The 17,918-nt window shown below is 46.3% G+C and overlaps 2 protein-coding genes across 4 annotated transcripts in view; one reads left to right on the top strand and one right to left on the bottom strand.

The window, feature by feature from the left end:
- The window catches only part of LOC144754957 (uncharacterized), a 353,897-nt gene that overhangs the window by 257,035 nt on the left and 78,944 nt on the right, over nucleotides 1-17,918 (top strand). The window lies entirely within an intron of this gene.
- LOC144754956 (uncharacterized) overlaps nucleotides 1-17,918 on the bottom strand; it is a 250,054-nt gene that overhangs the window by 199,786 nt on the left and 32,350 nt on the right. Inside the window, exons 2-3 of one of the 3 annotated variants that reach the window (XM_078643317.1) lie at nucleotides 5,236-5,369; nucleotides 3,122-3,520 (exon numbers count right to left, since the gene is read on the bottom strand). The gene's annotated coding sequence lies outside the window, so the exon portion shown is untranslated. Of the gene's footprint in view, nucleotides 1-3,038; nucleotides 3,098-3,121; nucleotides 3,521-5,235; nucleotides 5,370-17,918 lie in introns of those variants that run through there. The other 2 variants (XM_078643318.1, XM_078643319.1) reach the window with 2 other exon arrangements.

The raw sequence follows: 17,918 nt of genomic DNA on the forward strand, positions 1-17,918 counted from the left end.
GTCCTATGACAATAGAAACCTGAGTAAGATTGTGCCCCCCTACAAAGCTGGGGATGATATCCACAAATGGATGACTGCACTTGAGAGGGCCTGCAGAGTACAGCAGATCCCTCAGGAGCAGTGGGCAACAATCTTGTGGCTCTCCTTTGAAGGTAGAGGCCGAGACAGACTCCTCACAGTTAGTGATGGGGATTCTAGAAACTACCTGGTCCTGAAGAGTGCTCTGATTGATGGGTTAGGCTTAACCACTGAACAGTACAGGTTAATGTTCAGAGACACCCAGAAGACACAGACTCAGGACTGGTCTGAATTTGTTGAATGTGCCACTAAGGCTCAAACTAAACCTGCAACACAAACAAGTGCAAATTCCACAGAACGCAATTGAAATTCTACAAACACATCATCTCAGAGAAAGGGACGTGACCAGACCCAGATAAAATCTAGGCTCTCAGTAATTTCCCAGCTCCCGAGAATGTCAGTGATATTGGATCCTTTCTCAGAATAGCCAACTACTGCACAAGGTACATCAAAGATTATGCAACCATCAGCAAAGCTCTCCAAAAGCTCACCAAGCAAGGGTGTGAGTTTGAGAGAAACACAACATGTGAATAAGCATTCCAAGAGATCAAAGAGAGAGCAAACCATACCACTAACATGGATTACTTTGACCTTACACTGGGCATCAAACTCACCAATGATGCTAGTCTGGTGAGCCTAGAAGCTATCCTAGCACAGCACCGCTGAAGGGAATGACTGTCTACCAATCGTACCCAAGCCAGGTGCAGTATGTCAATGTGGAGGAATCATACTCCCAGGCCCAAAAATGAGAGCTTGACAGTAGTATGGGTGGGTGAGCACTACCAGATTTTCATCCACGGAAAAAAAAACACCAACATCATTACTGTCGCCAGACACTAATAACAATCTTTGTAAATCACCTGGACTACAACATTGGCAGACAACATCTTTGTGGGCCCCAATCAAATGGAATGATAGAACGATTCATGCAGACTTTGAAAAAGACTCTACAACAAGCGACAAATAGACGCCAACCTCTACAACAGTTACTGAACACTGTCCAGAGCATAAAGAAACAAGCCACCCAGCACTATGGGTCGGGAGACCCTTATGTTTGGATTGGTGCTCAAGACAAGACTACCTAGCTGAAACACCATGCTGAATCATGAGAAGTCAAGGAGGGCAGCCACTATGCCACAAGTTTCAATGAGAAGATGAAATAATGAAACTATACGCGAACACCTGGGGACTTGCTCAAAGCAGAGAGGTTTGAGAAGATGAGGGTGTCCTCGCGAAGAAATAGCATCATCGGAAAGGGTCTGCCAAATATGACACCATTTTGCTCAGGCTACCTGTGACGCACGAGACCATAACTATCGGACCAGAAGGCGGCGGACAAATAAGAACATCTCACACTTCATACAGTAGCGGCTGGCAACAATAAAATATGGCGAGGCGCAACTCCCTAAAGCTCCCCATAAACGTTACACTTGCTGGCATGCAGGCTCTGGTTGTGGTCTCACTTGTCCCTGGCGCACTCCTCGACAGTGACTCCAGCGGGAAAGACTTCCTCCCTTGTGCAAAGTGAATCCAACCAATCCTGGTTGGAGAAGGCTAACCTAGTGCTCATTTTGAGGTTCGGGCCTGTGGCTGTAATCCCCTGGCTGAGAAACAGCCAGGGGATTACATGTCAGATTGGCCGGCTGCACACTGGCAGGGGCTTCAGTAATAGTGCACTTGTACGAATCAGCCCTGCTCCTGCCCTCGCGCTGTAACAGTGCGAGCCTGCGACAAATTTTAATAAAAATGTATTTATTACCATTTTATTAGGGGCGACGCTCCTCCGCCATAAAGGAAGGAGCCGCCACTGACTTCAAACCATATCATTAGCAGCACTACAAGGTAAATAAATGTGCCAGTGCAACGACAAGCTCAGACAGTGAAGACGAATCAGGGCAGACAAAAGTCGAGTGGGTGTTTTTTAGTCCCTCTATTGGTGCACACAGAACAGTCAAGTGGGGCATCAAACTTCCCACTTCCATGCACGAATCCAATTCAGGGTATTTCTCTGCATTTTGGTACTTATAGCCAGGGCCACCAGAATTTTTCCATTACCACTCATTACAACTGCTTGGAATTTCCTTAAAACAATAATCTATGGTTACTATATGCAGGGGCGTAACTGGGAGGGGGGGCGGGGGGTAGGGTGACCAGATTGTGCTACCCAAAAACCGGGACATTTCACAAAAATAGAGGAAAGACTACACATTTACATCAAAAAAGTGCAAATTATGACAGTATAGAAACACAGAAGAGGCACAAAGAAAATAAATAACATCTAATTTCTGTAAAACCAGCATCATATCTCATAACAGCTCCTTACTAGCCCAACTAGTTGCCTGGACAACTGTTGAAAAACCGGGAAGGTCCGGGCAAATCCGGGACGCCTGGTCAGGGGGGGGGGGGGTTTATGGGTGTTGTAACCCAAACTCCCCTCCCTCCCCCCCCCCCATAAGTGTATTCTGCAGTAAATCATCTGTAAATTGGATATGGTGAGATGTTTGTCGGATTACACTTGGGATTTTTACATGCATGTGCAGACAGAAACTCTATGACACGCACACACTTTCGTCTCTGTTTTAAATGTCTTCACATGGTAATTTTACAAAATATTGAATTGTAATTACCCCTCACAACGACACTCCTCTTCCTTGCTCCTTACGTTGCCCAGTATAATGTATTTTAACCAGCGTGGTTGTTGGAAAATTTGAAGTCTGAAGTTCACACACCCTCAATCTTAAGGACCAAGCTACGCCCCTGAATATATGACTCGCATGAGTCGCATTTTAGGGGCACCATATCCCAGTCTGGTTTTCCTGTCTACAAACGACTGCAATGTGCATGTTCGCAACTAATTGAATTTAAGGTAAACCAAAATGTATTCATTTTTAATGGAATCCTAAAAACAGAAACACAGTGTCCTGCAGGATATGGAGTCATAGGATAAGCTTTCAAAATACCTATTTCGAAGTCTTTCTCTCTGCGTGGACAGACACAGGAGCCGAGCGCTCACATAAGTGTCTTACCTAAGCTGAGTACAGACCTGTTAAACATGTTTCCGGGCTCCAGTCTGTAAATTCCGAAGTTCAAGTTGCAGTAGGTACAGAGGTCGCAAATTAGGGATGGCGAAAATTCAGCTCCTGCTTCTGCTGATGCAAAGTAAGAGGAGTTTCGCTCTGCTGCAGGTTCCCCTTGTCCCACGGTTGGCACTGAGATTGGCTCGTCTCTAGCCTTCAGGTCACAGTTGACGTGACGCTTATGTATCTGTGGCGTCGCCTTTCGTAATATTAAGGTGAAAGCACCGGGTTTCGATTCTGCATCAACTACCGAGCCCCGTTTCCGGCTTTTACTCCATTTTGTTCTGAGGGCGCCTCCGCTGGGTACTTGTAACCTGTGCAATCTGGGTGGGGTCTCCGAGAGTGGGACAGGCGCAAAGGCGTGGCTAAAAAAGAACAAAATATTGTATTCACCATCCTGGTAACGGCATATAAATTAATAAGGCACGTCTTAAATGAAAAATAAATTCAATTTTAACTAGTCAATGGGAAATGTATTATTTTACATCATGGAACATCGATGCACGTAGCCAAACAACCACACATTTATAGCCTGGTTGGTGCTGTGGAGAATAGTATTTAGTGGTAAAAGGTCCCAGCCTGTGTCAGAAAGTACTGTGACTTTGTAAGTCATTATATTAAAAACTTACATTACACACATTAGATATACTGCTATAAAAAATCTGCTAAAAGATTTAGGTTTATGATTGATAACGTGCTTCCAAGATATACATTATAGTAATAAGCAGACTACATCTAGTGCATTTCTTCGACTGTTCATTGTTATAGTATGTTATTTTATGTTGATTTGTATAGTGCACTAATAACCTAAGAGGCTAGCCAAGCTATTGTAGGTGTGTGTTTCCAAGGTACTTGTATGGTGAGCCAGGTCTTCAGCTTCCTCCGGAACTCAAGAAGTGAGGAGGTGCCTCTAATGTGTTGAGGGAAGTTGTTCCATGTCTTCGGTGCAATGTAGGAGAATGAGTGACCTCCAATTTTGCTTTTGCGTATGCGGGTATTGTCAAAAGAACACTCAAACTGACTTTTACGAAGAAAGAAGCTTATCAGAAACTGAGAAAGAATGGAGATTAGCGCCCTCTCACCTGAGTATGAATAAGCTTCACATAGTGCGAAAATAGTACAAGGACTGAATCCTTAGAGCCAAATCATCTCACTTCATAGCACTCGTGAATTCTGCTTGGAGCAGACCAAAGCGTCTGTTCGAGGTTCTCGCATAAACTAGAAACCTCTCCACCACTTCCGTTCTCGAGCCATCAGTGGCCTGCTGAAACAACTTTGTGGATTTCTTTGATAGAAAAGTCAGACATACATATCTCACTACACAGCAGTGAACCTCCAGAAACTGAGATTCTACAGTGCAAGGCCCTATATTTGTGGTCATCTTTCTCCCCCATTTCCGAACGAAACCTACAGCGAACAATCTCCAAAGTGAAACCCTTGAACCACCTTCAGGATGCCGTTCCAGGGTCTATCAGCAAATCTCTTGCACACACCGACTCCCCCTATGGATAAACATGGTCAACTCCTCTCTTCAACAGGGCCTATTTCCAGATCGGCTAAAAGTGGATCAAGTCTCTCCTCTCTTGAAAAACAATCTCTCGTCCCAGAGAACAAGAACAACTACCACCCAGGCTCCACACTTCCATTTTTAGGCAAAGTCATTAAAGGTTGTGTTGCTTCCCAACTCACTTCGCACATTCGATCAAACAGCTTCCTAGACTCTCTCCAATCAGGTTTCCACCAGAGCCACAGTACAGAAACTGCGATCCTACAAATAGTCGACAACTCTTTTATAATCCTTGACTCCGGTAACTCCTGCCTCCTGGTCCTCCTGGACTTGTCCGCTGCATTCGACAAACCATTTGGACCTATTTCACACTTGTGAACAATGAATGGGCCATGGAGGCACAGTCCTCCATTGGTTCTCCTCTTACCTAAGCAACTGTCACGACTGCTCCGCTCCCAATTGCATTTGCAGACGGGGCGGAGCAATACCATGAATAAAAGTTGCTGGGACGGGCGGAAGAGCGCTGCGCGTTCTAGTTGTTGTGGGTGTCATCCGTCCTATCTTTTCACTCACCAGCTTCCAGGTCACTGCACTTCACATCCGGAGGCTCCTCACCAGGTTGTTGAATGCCGGCTCTTGATCTTTGCTGTCACCGTATCGGGGTGTCCTTAATCCTACAGGCACTAGTCTTCCCACTCCAGGAAAAACTGCAAGAAAAGAAGGAAACAAAATACCTATAAAGAATCTACGTTATCTACAAACAGTCTGTAACGCTAAGCTGTACATTATTTACTTAATGGGTGATGTTACACATCTACTTGTCCACAAAGTTCTGGAGATCTCATTTCCATGTGCACTTGTCTACTGAAAAGATAGCTGCATCTACCATGTATGATATATATATATATATATATATATATATATATATATATATAAGAGAGAGAGAGAGAGAGAGAGAGAGAGAAAGAGAGAGAGAGAGAGAGAGAGAGAGATCTATATATACATATCTATCTATATATCCAAAACTCTTTTTGTCGCTCTGAACCCCTGCCGCTTGCAACGGAGGGCCCAGACGGGATAGCGAGTCCCAAAGTCTTTACAAACTTGAATCCACAATGCAATAAAATAAATGGAATGTCCAGGCCAACTTCGTGCAGAAATACGAGCTTTTAATTCAGCTCCACTCGACGCGTTTCGAGAACAACATTCTCTTGGTCACGAGCCCGTGACCAAGAGAAAGTTGTTCTCGAAACGCTTCGAGTGGAGCTGAATTAAAAGCTCGTATTTCTGCACGAAGTTGGCCTGGACATTCCATTTATTTTATTGCATTGTGGATCTATCTATATATATATATATTCACTGAAAAAAACATAGGTTTCACACCAGTTATAGTTAGCTGAACATTTTACTCATACAAAACCATTGAAATTCCCACGTTATAGTAAGTTGGACTCACTATAACTCGCGCGCCCGCAATCCACTGCTGATGATGTCACATATTACATCATTTATGACATGGTCAGTGACATCACTGATGACATCACTGATGACATCTCAAATGACATCACTGATGACATCACTGATGACATCTCAAATGACATCACTGATGACATCACTGATGACATCATCCAGTGAATGTGTGTTTCTGAAAAGTAAAAGTGTGACTGACTGTATGAGTGAGGGATTAAATGTGTCTTACTGAATGCATTGGTTAGTGACTAAACTGTCTGAATGTGTGCATCAGTATGTTTGTTGTTGTGTAAGCTGCTGCATGTGTTGATCAGTAGCTATATGAGTGGCTATATGGGTTATTGATTGGTTGTCCAAGTATTTGTATGTGAGGGTGAGTGTGTGTGTGGGTGGCTGGGAGGTGTGTGACTCTGTGCATAGATGTGTGAGCAGTTGATTCACTAGGTGTATGAGTTCAAGAGTGCATGTGGAAAGAGCTGTATGGGTGGTTGACTGTCTGCATGGGTGTGTTGGTGAGTGAATGGCTATCTCAGTGCTCCATGTCCAAGTAAGTACACATGTAAAACACAGTGCATGTGAGAGTAGGCATATATAAATGACTATACATGAGAGCCTGTGATTGCGTAAGTGACTGTATGGATCAATGTGTACTTGTATCAGTGATTGTAAAAGAGAGTAAGTATGTGTTAGTATATGTTTGAATAAGTAAGGTTTAGTGTGTATAACTGTGTAGTTGAGGAAATGGGAGTGTGATTGATTCTTTGCATAACTGACTAGGTGTGTGAGTAACTCTGTGGGCGAGTGTCAGCGTGTGTCTGTCTGTATAGGTGTATGAGTGGATATGATAGTGTTCTATTGATGAGTGACTGTATGTATGAGTGATTCTATGGGTGAATGAGTGGATGTGTGTGTAGACCTAGAAATCAGTGAGTGCGTATGTAGTTACTGGTATTGGTGTGTCAATAATTTCAGGAATGGTAGTTTGTATCAAAGGTTAGATTAGAGTGTGAGGAGGTGCATCATGTTATATCACATGGATGATGTAATCAGTGATGTCATCAGTGATGTCATCAGTGATGTCACTTGAGATGTCATCAGTGATGTCATCAGTGATGTCACTGACCATGTCATGAATGATGTAATATGTGACATCATCAGCAGTGGATTGCGGGCGTGCGAGTTATAGCGAGTCCAACTAACTATAACGTGGGAATTTCAATGGTTTTGTATGAGTAAAATGCTCAGCTAACTATAACTGGTGTGAAACCTATGGTTTTTTCAGTGAATTTGAAAGTTTTTTTAAATGCTAATTCCTAACTATAACGAGTGTGAAACCTATGGTTTTTTCAGTGAATTTCAAAGGTTTTTTAAATGCTAATTCCTAACTATAACGATTGTGAAAGCTATGTTTTTTTAGTGAATTTCAAAGGTTTTTTAAAAGCTAATTTCTAACTATAACGCTTGTAAAACCTATGGTTTTTTCAGTGAATTTCATAGTTGTTTTAAAAGCTAATTCCTTTGTATATCGACTTTGTAACCTACTATTTTTTTTTATTAGCTGTTTTTTATAACTATTAATTATATTTTTTTATTAAAAAAAATAATTTGTTCAATGTATATATTTTTTTAATCATTTTTTCCTGGTGCGCTCAGGGTGCGCGCACCGGTAAGCTTACCCGTATCATTTTGTCTTGGAGCGCTCAGGGTGCGCGCACCGGTAAGCTCTCCCGAGAGTGCAGCGAGAGCGCTATTTCTGCGTTCGTAAAAAAAAATATGTATGAAAACTAAATAATAATGCAAGACATTCAGTACCATACTTATAAAAGCAGTATTTTTGATTTACGAAATGAAAATGATTTTGCATTTCCGTAAAGCTACCAAAACGTCACTCAGGCGCGCCGCGTAAGCGCCCCCGGAAGCGCTCCGGTGCGCGCAGCGTAAGCGTGTCAAGTCATGTGACCTTAAAATAACACTTTTCATTGGTTGCTAACAGTTTTTTTTACAACGAATGTAATCCCCACCCATTTTCTTCACTTCTTCTTTCACTTTTGTGACTGCAAGACCTGTCTTTTTCCTGCTTAATCTTTTTTGGATTATCATGGCTGCCAGAGCATCCAGCAGCAGTGAGGACTCAGATGGATTTATAGATGAAGAGGCTCCTCAGCCTAGAGTTAAGGAGCATTTTATATGGAATTTTTTTTCCATACCTGCAGACCAAAAAAAAGTAAATGCTCCAAAGGTGGAGTGTCGAATTTGTCACACTGTCTTGTCACGGGGTGACCCTACCCGAAAATATTCATTTGGAAATTCGACCATGATCGGGCATGTCCAGAGGAGGCACCCGCAGAATTATACCCGGGAGAGTGTCAGGGCTCTGGCGCTGGTCTGGCGCTGGTCTGGTGCTTTTCCTTCAACTGGAGGAGCAACTGTTTCGGTGAGGGGGCGACCAGAACAGCTCATCCCAAATATTCAGCCTGTTTTTAATGAGGCCACAATTAAATGCAAGCATTGTAATGCTCTACTTTGTTACGGGGAACAAAGTATTTTGAACATTGTTCGTGCATTAGAGAACCACCGCTGCCGTCCCCAGCCCTAATTTTGTTTATTTTTTTTTGCTCCTGTTGAGCAGTTTGCCATTCCCTGTTTTTGTTTTTGTTGAAAAAAAAGAAAAAAAAAGTTCTTTTTAGAACTACCTCCAATTCTCAAAAAAGAGCTGTATTCTTAAAAAAATGAAAAAGAGTAACTGAAGTGGAGTGCAGTGAGAGAGGAGAGGAAAATGAGTGAGAAAGCAAAGAAAGGGACGAGAGGGGAAGGGAAGTAAAGTAGGGGGACTGAAAGAAGGTGAGTGTGGGGAAGGAGAGTGAGGAGAAGGAGAGTGAACATGGGGAATGAGGATAAGTGAAGAAAATGTAGTAAAGGAACGGGGGTGTGGAAGGGTAAGAAAAGAGCAGTGATGTTTAGGAAAGAGTGGAGATACAGACTGGGTAAAGACAAGTGAGTGTGAGACAAGGTGAGTAAGGGAGTGAAGAGACAGAGAAAGTGAAAGAAAAAGTGAGAGTAGAAGACTCGGGGCCTCATTTATGAGGCCATGCGTCACTTTTACGCCACCAGTGGTGTAAAAAATAGACCTTGTTGAGTCATATTTACAAAGTGACGCATCTAGGTAGATGCGTCACTTTGTAAACCCTTGCGCCACATTATACCTGCGCCAGGTGTAATGTATGCAAAGGGGGCCTATTGACGCAAGGAAGGGTCGTAGAAGTGACGCAGTGAAATCTATGAGATTTCACTGCGTCAGTTTTAGGACGCCGCTGCGTCAAAATCTTGCGCCTGCCTCATAGCAGGCGTAAGACTGACGCAGGCCCTTTCACATGGGGCTGGCCCCATGTGAAAGGATGCATTACTGGAGTTGCGTCACTTTTGTGACACACTCCAGCAATGCGTCACTTTTGCGCTTACAGATACGTCAGAAATACTGACGTATCTTTAACTCCTTGCGACATAATGCGTCATATATTAAATATAATGTATCAGGAATGTCGCAAGGAGAGAAAGTGAAAGAAAAAGTGAGAGTAGAAGACTGAGGGCCTCATTTATGAGGCCATGCGTCACTTTTACGCCGCCGGTGCGTCACTTTTTGTGACGCACCGGTGGTGTAAAAAATGCACCTTGTTGAGTCATATTTACAAAGTGACGCATCTAGGTAGATGCGTCACTTTGTAAACCCCTGCGCCACATTATACCTGCGCCAGGTATAATGTATGCAAAGGGGGGGTATTGACGCAAGGAAGGGTCGTAGAAGTGACGCAGTGAAATCTATGAGATTTCACTGCGTCACTTTTAGGACGCCGTTGCGTCAAAATCTTGCGCCTGCCTCACAGCAGGCGTAAGACTGACGCAGGCCGTTTCACATGGGGCTGGCCCCATGTGAAAGGATGCATTGCTGGAGTTGCGTCACTTTTGTGACACACTCCAGCAATGCATCACTTTCCTCTAAACACTCTACTTAATTTTTTTACTCTATTTTTTTACACAGTTTTTCCCTGTGGTGCGCTCAGGGTGCGCGTACCGGAGAGCGTACCCGGGAACGCACCCAACGCTTACCCCGCGAAAATTAAAAAAAAAAAAAAAAGTTTTTTTTGCCCTTCAGGGTCCTTCTAGGCCCCCTCACAAAACCTAGGGGGTCAGGGGGTGTCTACCCTGCCCCCTTTTAATAATTTCCCCCTTTCTTTTTCACCTCTTGTGTCTCGATTCTACAGAGACACAAGATGGCGGACTCTCCGGACTGTTTAGAATGTTGACAGACACCGACAGCCAATCAGCTTTCCGCTCGCGCACTCCTGTAGCGCGCCGGGTGCGCTCCCCGGTACGCATACCGGTGAGCGCTCGGAGCGCGCCTATAGATATGTATGTGTTTTTGAAGTTAATTTTCAAAAAAAACACTGGAGCAATTTTCACCAAACATAGCAAAGATACATCTGCGTACCAGTCCCTACAATTTTGCCAAGTTTGGCGTAATTCCATTCAGCGGTTCGGGCTGTAGACTTGTCAGACCGTCCTATGGAAATTAACATGGGGAAAACACCTTTTTTCTCAGCCCCCACTTCACGAATCCCCCCGAAACTTCCAGGAAAGGAGCGGAGCGGAGCTGGCCAAAATTCTGGTAAATTACACACAAATTCCTCAACCGATGCCAGAGTTATTCCCAATAGAATGTTGCGGATTTCCTATGGTAGCCAATCCTAACTATAACTCCCTACTGGCGACCGCCAGTAGGTAATATATATATATGAACAACATTATAACAGAATTACACTCCATCCCATTTAAACCGTATACATATACTAACACATACATTCTTTTCTTTCTATATAGACAACATATAGGAAGTATCCAAAGCTTACCCAGCCTCCATAAGTTCGCCTTGCATAGGATTTTTCTCTTCTCTTGTTTCCCCCTCTTCCCCCATTGCACAATTCTTTGTTTTGACATTGTTGGGAATTTTGGTGGGTGAAGGAAGTTGGGACTTGGCATCAGGACTTGCATCTCTCCTGTGATGAAATTCTAGGTGAGAATTACACCATCCACTTCCAAATTGTGAAAATGGGCACCTGCTTCTCGAGACCATTCAATTTACATCAAGGGGTCCCTCAAGTCTCGATCCTCTGCCCAACCCTCTTTAACCTGCACCTAGAACCACTATGTCTAAACTGAAAATACTTAAATATAAATGAAAATCTCTTCCCCTGAAGACCTTGCCCTGCTTTCAATCACACTCCTCAAGATTCAAAACTGACATGTCTAACCATCATCTAAAACTCAACCCAACTAAACCAACATTTCTTTTGATCTCACCTCAGAAAGCCAAAACCCTGGTACATGAAGATATGGCCAACTTTTCGGCCCTGGGTGGCTGCCCTGCCATTGTCCAGAGTGCTAGACCCCTTGGTATCACCCTTAACAATCTACTAATCCTCCGCAGCAACATCACAGTCATGGTCAAAAACACACGACACCATCTCAGGCAGCTGTGGGGCGTCGGACAACTGATCCCGGAACAAGACCTCAAAACCGTGGTGCAGTCTCTCCTCCTCTCCAGACTAGATTAAGGAATTGCCCTTCTGTCAGGCATTCCCAAAGTTCATCTAGGCCCACTGAGAGCAACTCTGTAGAGCTCTTCGTGTTAGGTCATAATAAATGTGACTACATATCCTCGGCCCTGCTAACCCTCCAATGGCTCCCCATTGAAGCTCGGGCCAAATTCAAAACCACCTGCATTACCCACAGAGTGTTGCACTCCTACTCACCCGCCTATTTCCGTGAGAAACTGAAAATCTCTGGAGCAAATAGGGGTTCCAGAAAAACCCAATCCATGCTTCTTGAACCCCTCAAGTTCAGTCGAGAACGGTACATGAGCCAGTCATCCTCTGGTAGTGCCCCAAGAATCCGGAACTCCTTACTTCTCTACCTTTGCCTAGCAACTAGCATAGCCACCTTCAAAAAAGGACCTCAAGTACCTCTTATTGAATAGACACCTGGGTTAATCACCCTCGACCATACCCAAGTACTCTATCCAGCATACAAACTAACTTCATTGTGTGTCCTCACCATATTAATCATTGCTTGAACCATGTACACCCCTTGTCCAAAGGCTGCATTTGTCCTGGTCGCAGCTAAAAATCAATATGTTATGTTATGTTATATGAAATTTGTAGAGCGCGCTGACACCATGAGTTTCCTGGCCCTATAGAACAAAGGTGAGACAACAGGCTGGAAGATGTGGGATTAGCAGGGTGGGGGGAAGAGGAAGGTTTTAAGCAGCTTCCTGAAGTGGAGGAGGGAGCTGCTGGATTTAATGATCAGGGGAAGAGGGTTCTAAAATTTCGGGGCCAGGAGGGCAAACCTACGGCCGCCGAATTTGTTAGTTCTGGTTTTGGGTATGACAAGCGTATGAAGATGAGCTGAGCGTAGATTGCGATTTGGGCGGTATGGGATGATGAGTGAAGTCAGGAAAACGGGGCTGGTGCAGTGGAGAGCTTTGAACGTGAGGCAGCCCAGTTTGATGGCCGCCCTTTGTTCTATAGGCAACCAATGCAGTTTGTGCAGCAGGGGTTTGGCCGACTGCCATTTGGGAGTTTTGTAAATAAGGCGGGCTGCTTGGTTCTGCACTACCTGGAGGCGGTGGAGTAGTGATTTAGGGAGTCCATGATAGAGGGAATTGGAAAAATCCAGGCGGGAGAGTACCAAGGAGATGACTACCTGGATCAGAGTGGCTGACTTTCCGAATTTTTCGGAGTTGGAACGAGCAAAATGATATCACGGTGCCAACTTGGGATCGGAGGGAGAGTTCGGCGTCGATGGTCATGCCGAGGCTCTTTACAGATTTCGCAGGGGTCGGCGGAAGGCCCAGTTGAGTGGGCCAGAACTGGGCTCCCCAAAAAGAGGGGCTGGAGCCAGGAAGAAGAAGCTCGGTTTTTCCAGGGTTTAGTTTCAGTTGGTTGCAGTTCATCCACTCCTGAATGTGTAGCATGGCGGAGTGGAAGTTGTCCACAGCGTTCGGGGAGTTGAGTGGGAAAATGATCTGCAGATCGTCAGCATAGTTATACACTGTGACGTCCCAGTTTCGGAGTGAGTGGATCAGGGGCCGGAGGTAAAGGTTGAATAAAAGAGGTGACAGGGAGGAGCGCTGGGGGACTCCACAGGTCGTAGGGGTTTTGGGCGCAGTGTAGGGACCCAAGCGGACGGCTTGTGTTCTACCAGTCAGGAAAGACTGGATCCAGCTGAGGGCAGGGCCCTGGATGCCAGCCTGTTCGATCCAGTGAAGCAAGATGTGATGATCAACCGTGTCGAACGCGGCCGACAGATCCAGGAGTACGAGGGCCTGGGGGATCCCAGAGTCAGCGTTCTTCCTCAGCGTGTCGAGGACAGCCAGGATGACGGTCTCAGTGGAGTGGGCTGGCCTCAAGCCGGCCTGATTAGGCTCCAGGTAGCATGAGGTCTCAACAAAGTTGGAGAGGCATATGGTGGCATGAGCTTCGATTAGTTTGGAGAAGTATGGCAGGAGCGATATGGGGCGGTAGTTGGACAGTTCTGCCGGGTCCGCGCCCGGTTTCTTCAGGAGAGGTACTAAGATGGCCCCTTTGAAAGTGGTGGGGACGATACCTGTGCTGAGCGAGCAATTCAGCAGAGGTAAGATGCATTCGGGAAAAGAGTGACAGACGCTCCATAGGATCGAGGGAGGGCAGCCATCATTTGGAGAGCCCGATTTTACCCGGGACGTGAGCTCCGCTAAGGAGGCAGGGTTGAGGGTAGGGAAATCGGTGAAGACGGATGAGTTGGTGAGGGGAGTGTCGGAAGCGGTAGTCTGCGGGGGGGGATAGAGGCCTTGATTTTGATGATTTTCTCAATAAAAAAGAGATTGAGAGCGTCGCAAGTTCGTTGGGTGGGGGTCTGACCTGAAAGAGTTCTATCGTCGGAGGTGAGTTCATTCATGATTTAAAAAACTTCCTTTGATTTGTTGTCCGCGGACGAGATACGGTTTGAGAAGTGGGCCGATTTAGCTGAGGAGATTGCGATTTTGTAATCTCTGCGGGCTGAGGTGTATTGCAGTCTATCTAATTCGGAGTAGTTGCGTCTCCATGTCCTTTCCAGCTGGCGTACCTTCAATTTGAGTTTTTTGAGGTCGTCCGAGAACCATCTATGGGAGTTGTGGTGTCTGGTCGGGGGGAATTTGGTTAAGGGGGCAAATTGGTCACTGGCTGATTTAAGCCAGGTACCAATGTCGCTTTCCAACTTGTCGATATTGGTTAGCAGGTTGAGGGCTGGCCGGGTGTTGGATAGGGTCGCGAGGAAACCTTGGGAGTCGTAGGAGCCCCATTTGCGTGAGAGGCCGCCAGCCATCAGAGGGGAGGAGGTTTTGCCAGTGACAGTGAGGGTGGTTTCAATTAGGTAGTGGTCTGACCAGGTGCAGGGGGAGACGGATGGGAGGGAGAGTGTAAGATTTTGAGTCCAGATCTGGTCCAGAATGTGGCCTTTAATGTGGGTAGGCGAGGTGATTTGTTGGATCAGGTTGAGGCTGGTGAGAGCCTCGAAGAGCTCTGTGGCATGGGGCCCGGCGTTCGCGTCGTTGAACCAGTAGTTGAGGTCGCCGAAGAGGGCGAGTCTGGGGTTAGAGGTGAGTAGGTTAATCAGCTGTTCGGTCAAGGTGGCCGCGAAAGATGGCATAGGGTGGGGGGGTCGGTAGAGGAGTACGAGTGATAAGGCTCCTATGTCCGTTTTTTAGCTGAAAATTAGATTGTCTACTTCCGGAAGGGTGAGGGAGAAAGTGGAAATGAATTGTGGCGTTTAGATTTTATGGCAGCAACCCCACCCCCAGGGCGGGTACCCGGGCGGTCGGCAGTGTAGTAGTCTGGGGGGAGGGCCGCCAGGATGTCAGGGAGAGAATCTGCAGTCAACCAGGTTTCGGTGAGCAAGAGTACGTCAGGCTTCTCGGTGGAGAGAAGGATAAAGATGTCAGCTTGATGTTTTACTAGGGAGCGGGTGTTGAGATATAACACCCGGATGGTAGTATCACTCTCGGCCGGTTTGGCGGGGGGAGTGCTCTGACTGGAGGGGCGTTGATCAGACGAGATGATGCCTGCTGTGGTGATACGTCTAATCGTGGAGGGGAGGGTGTGAAGTGGGGAAGTTGTAGGTCCCTGAGGGAGTCAGCCGAGTATGAGATAGAATAGCCGGCTTGGCTGGCCCCTGGGCCCGGCGCGGACGGGCGCAGACGGGCTTGCCTTAGGCGCGCCCGTTACGCGCGTCCGCTGCGCGTCCGGGGAAGGCACATTGTTTTTATATGAGAGGAGGGGGCGTGGCCTCAGGGCCGTGGGCGTGGCCTGTGGGCTCAGGAAGAAGAATGGCCGCGAAAATCTCCGTGCCGTGGCAGCGTTAAGATCGGCTGCGCGGCGATTTAGGAGTGATTAGGGCAGGAGAGTTCGCTGGGGGAAGTGGAGAACAGGTAAAAACAATTTAGAGTTTCAACAAGTAAATTATTAAGAATTTGAGCGTGCTCCCGGCTTCCGCCTCAGGAGTGTTGTGACCTCTGAATGCGAGCTTTGTATATCAGCGCGGCTTATGTAGTGGGTTCGAGAGGGGGCGTGGCCTCAGGGCCGTGGGCGTGGCCTGTGGGCTCAGGAAGAAGAATGGCGGCGAAAATCTCCGTGCCATGGCAGCGTTAAGATCGGCTGCGCGGCGATTTAGGAGTGATTAGGGCGGGAGAGTGCGCTGGGGAAGTGGAGAACTGGTAAAAACAATTTAGAGTTTCAACAAGTAAATTATTAAGAATTCGACCGTGCTCCCGGCTTCCGCCTCAGGAGTGTTGTGACCTCTGAATGCGAGCTTTGTATATCAGCGCGGCTTATGTAGTAGGTTCGAGAGGGGGCGTGGCCTCAGGGCCGTGGGCGTGGCCTGTGGGCTCAGGAAGAAGAATGGTGGCGAAAATCTCCGTGCCGTGGCAGTGTTAAGATCGGCTGCGCGGCGATTTAGGAGTGATTAGGGCGGGAGAGTGCGCTGGGGGAAGTGGGGGAAGTGGAGAACAGGTAAAAACAATTTAATATGTCTGAATGTAATTATTGTAACTGTAACTTGCTATACCCTTGTATCATGGTACTACTGTAAACCACTCTGATGCCTTCAGGCTATGTCCGCGCTATATAAAAATGCAAAAAAAATAAAATAAAAATAAATGATTTGCTACTTTTTGAGAGGCGGTGGGCCTGAGACACACTCACCAATTAAAACTAAAGTTATAAAACTCTACCCTTCCTCTCCATGTCCTGTTTTTTTGGTCGTGTCTTCGACACTCGCCTTAGTGTATTGTACATATATCTGTGGCTAGACTATAGCCTGCTGGAGTTTCAGGGGTGTTGTGAACTCCCTGCTTTAGCAGCTAGAGCGATGGGATTCTTTATGTACCGCTTCTGTCTGCAATTGGGCAGACAAGCTCATCATTAACGTTGTAAAGGAATTCAACATCAATATTAGAGCAAGCAGGAAAAAGGAAGTAGGGAAAATGGTTAAAGGGAAAGAAGGAAGTAATATTGAAAGAGAGTTTGAATGGAAGGGTGGATAGATGCGTTTGTAAATTAGTGGATAGATGAATGATTGGGTGAAAGAGCGAGTGAAAGGATAGGTAAATGGACAGATTAAAGGATGGATGGTTTCAGCTACTCGCCCGCATGGGTGACCAACTCCAACAGGGAGCAAGTCAGGGGGACCAGTGAGGCTTCGCTTGACAGTTAACTTGCTGTCAAAACAGGCTCCAGTTCAGTTCTTGGCTCTGTTGGCAAACCACCATTGACATCAATCGAGTGGTCCTGAAGAAAGAGATACAAGATGCCGAGGATGCTGATCCCGTCGAAGGGGGCTTCTTGAAGCCACCCTTGGTCCACGAACACAGTGGGGCAACTTTGACCACAGAGGATGATGTTCCTCGAAGTCCAGGTGAAGTCCAGCCAAAAACCACTAGCCACTGGTGTACTGGTCTCTAGTCAGAGCAAAATCAGCGGTGCCCTTTAACTATGGCTAGTGTCCATCTTGGGTGACCAAACTGCACTTTGACAACTTTCACAGGTCCAGGAGACATGGATGCACCTTATGAGGGTCGAGGTTCGGTCTCATGGGCTGCACTTCATCAGCCTGCTTTGGTCAAGAAATTGTGGCTACCAACTTGGTAAGACAGCTTCTTCAGCATTTGTGACTCTGTAGCTCTAACAGAAAGTCAGCCAACTGGCTCTTGAAGTTCACCTCTTCTGTCTGGGACTCAAGAAATGACGGTTCCTTGAGAAGGGTGCCACAGTCACAGTCCTCTCTTTGCTAGCCCAGGAGCAGTAGGTATAGTTCTGTCTTTGTTGCGGCCTCTGTTTTTCAGGTCCAAGGGACAGCTGGTCAGTTCTTCTTCAGTCCACTCTTTACTACAGATGTGATCCGCGGACTGGGTGCCACTTTTATGGCCACAACTTGCCCTCTGGGATGTGGTGACTACTAGCCAATGGGCTACCTGGACATTTCCAGCCTTCCTGCAAAGTGTGGCTACCCACTCCCAAGAAGCCAGGACCCTTCTCTCAGTGTGAGGAGTGTGGTAGCCTACACTAGAATTGTGGCTACCTGAGGGCTACACGCCCACAGGAAAACCATTTGGCAACTTTTTTTCCTATGCCATCCTGTCTACCAGAACAAAAGAACAGCCCCTCTCGTGTGTGTCCACCATGTACCCTTCAAAGACGGCTTCACCTTTGAAATTC

This window comes from Lissotriton helveticus, chromosome 5_1 (genome assembly GCF_964261635.1).
Source record: "Lissotriton helveticus chromosome 5_1, aLisHel1.1, whole genome shotgun sequence".
Classification (NCBI taxonomy): Eukaryota; Metazoa; Chordata; class Amphibia; order Caudata; family Salamandridae; genus Lissotriton; species Lissotriton helveticus.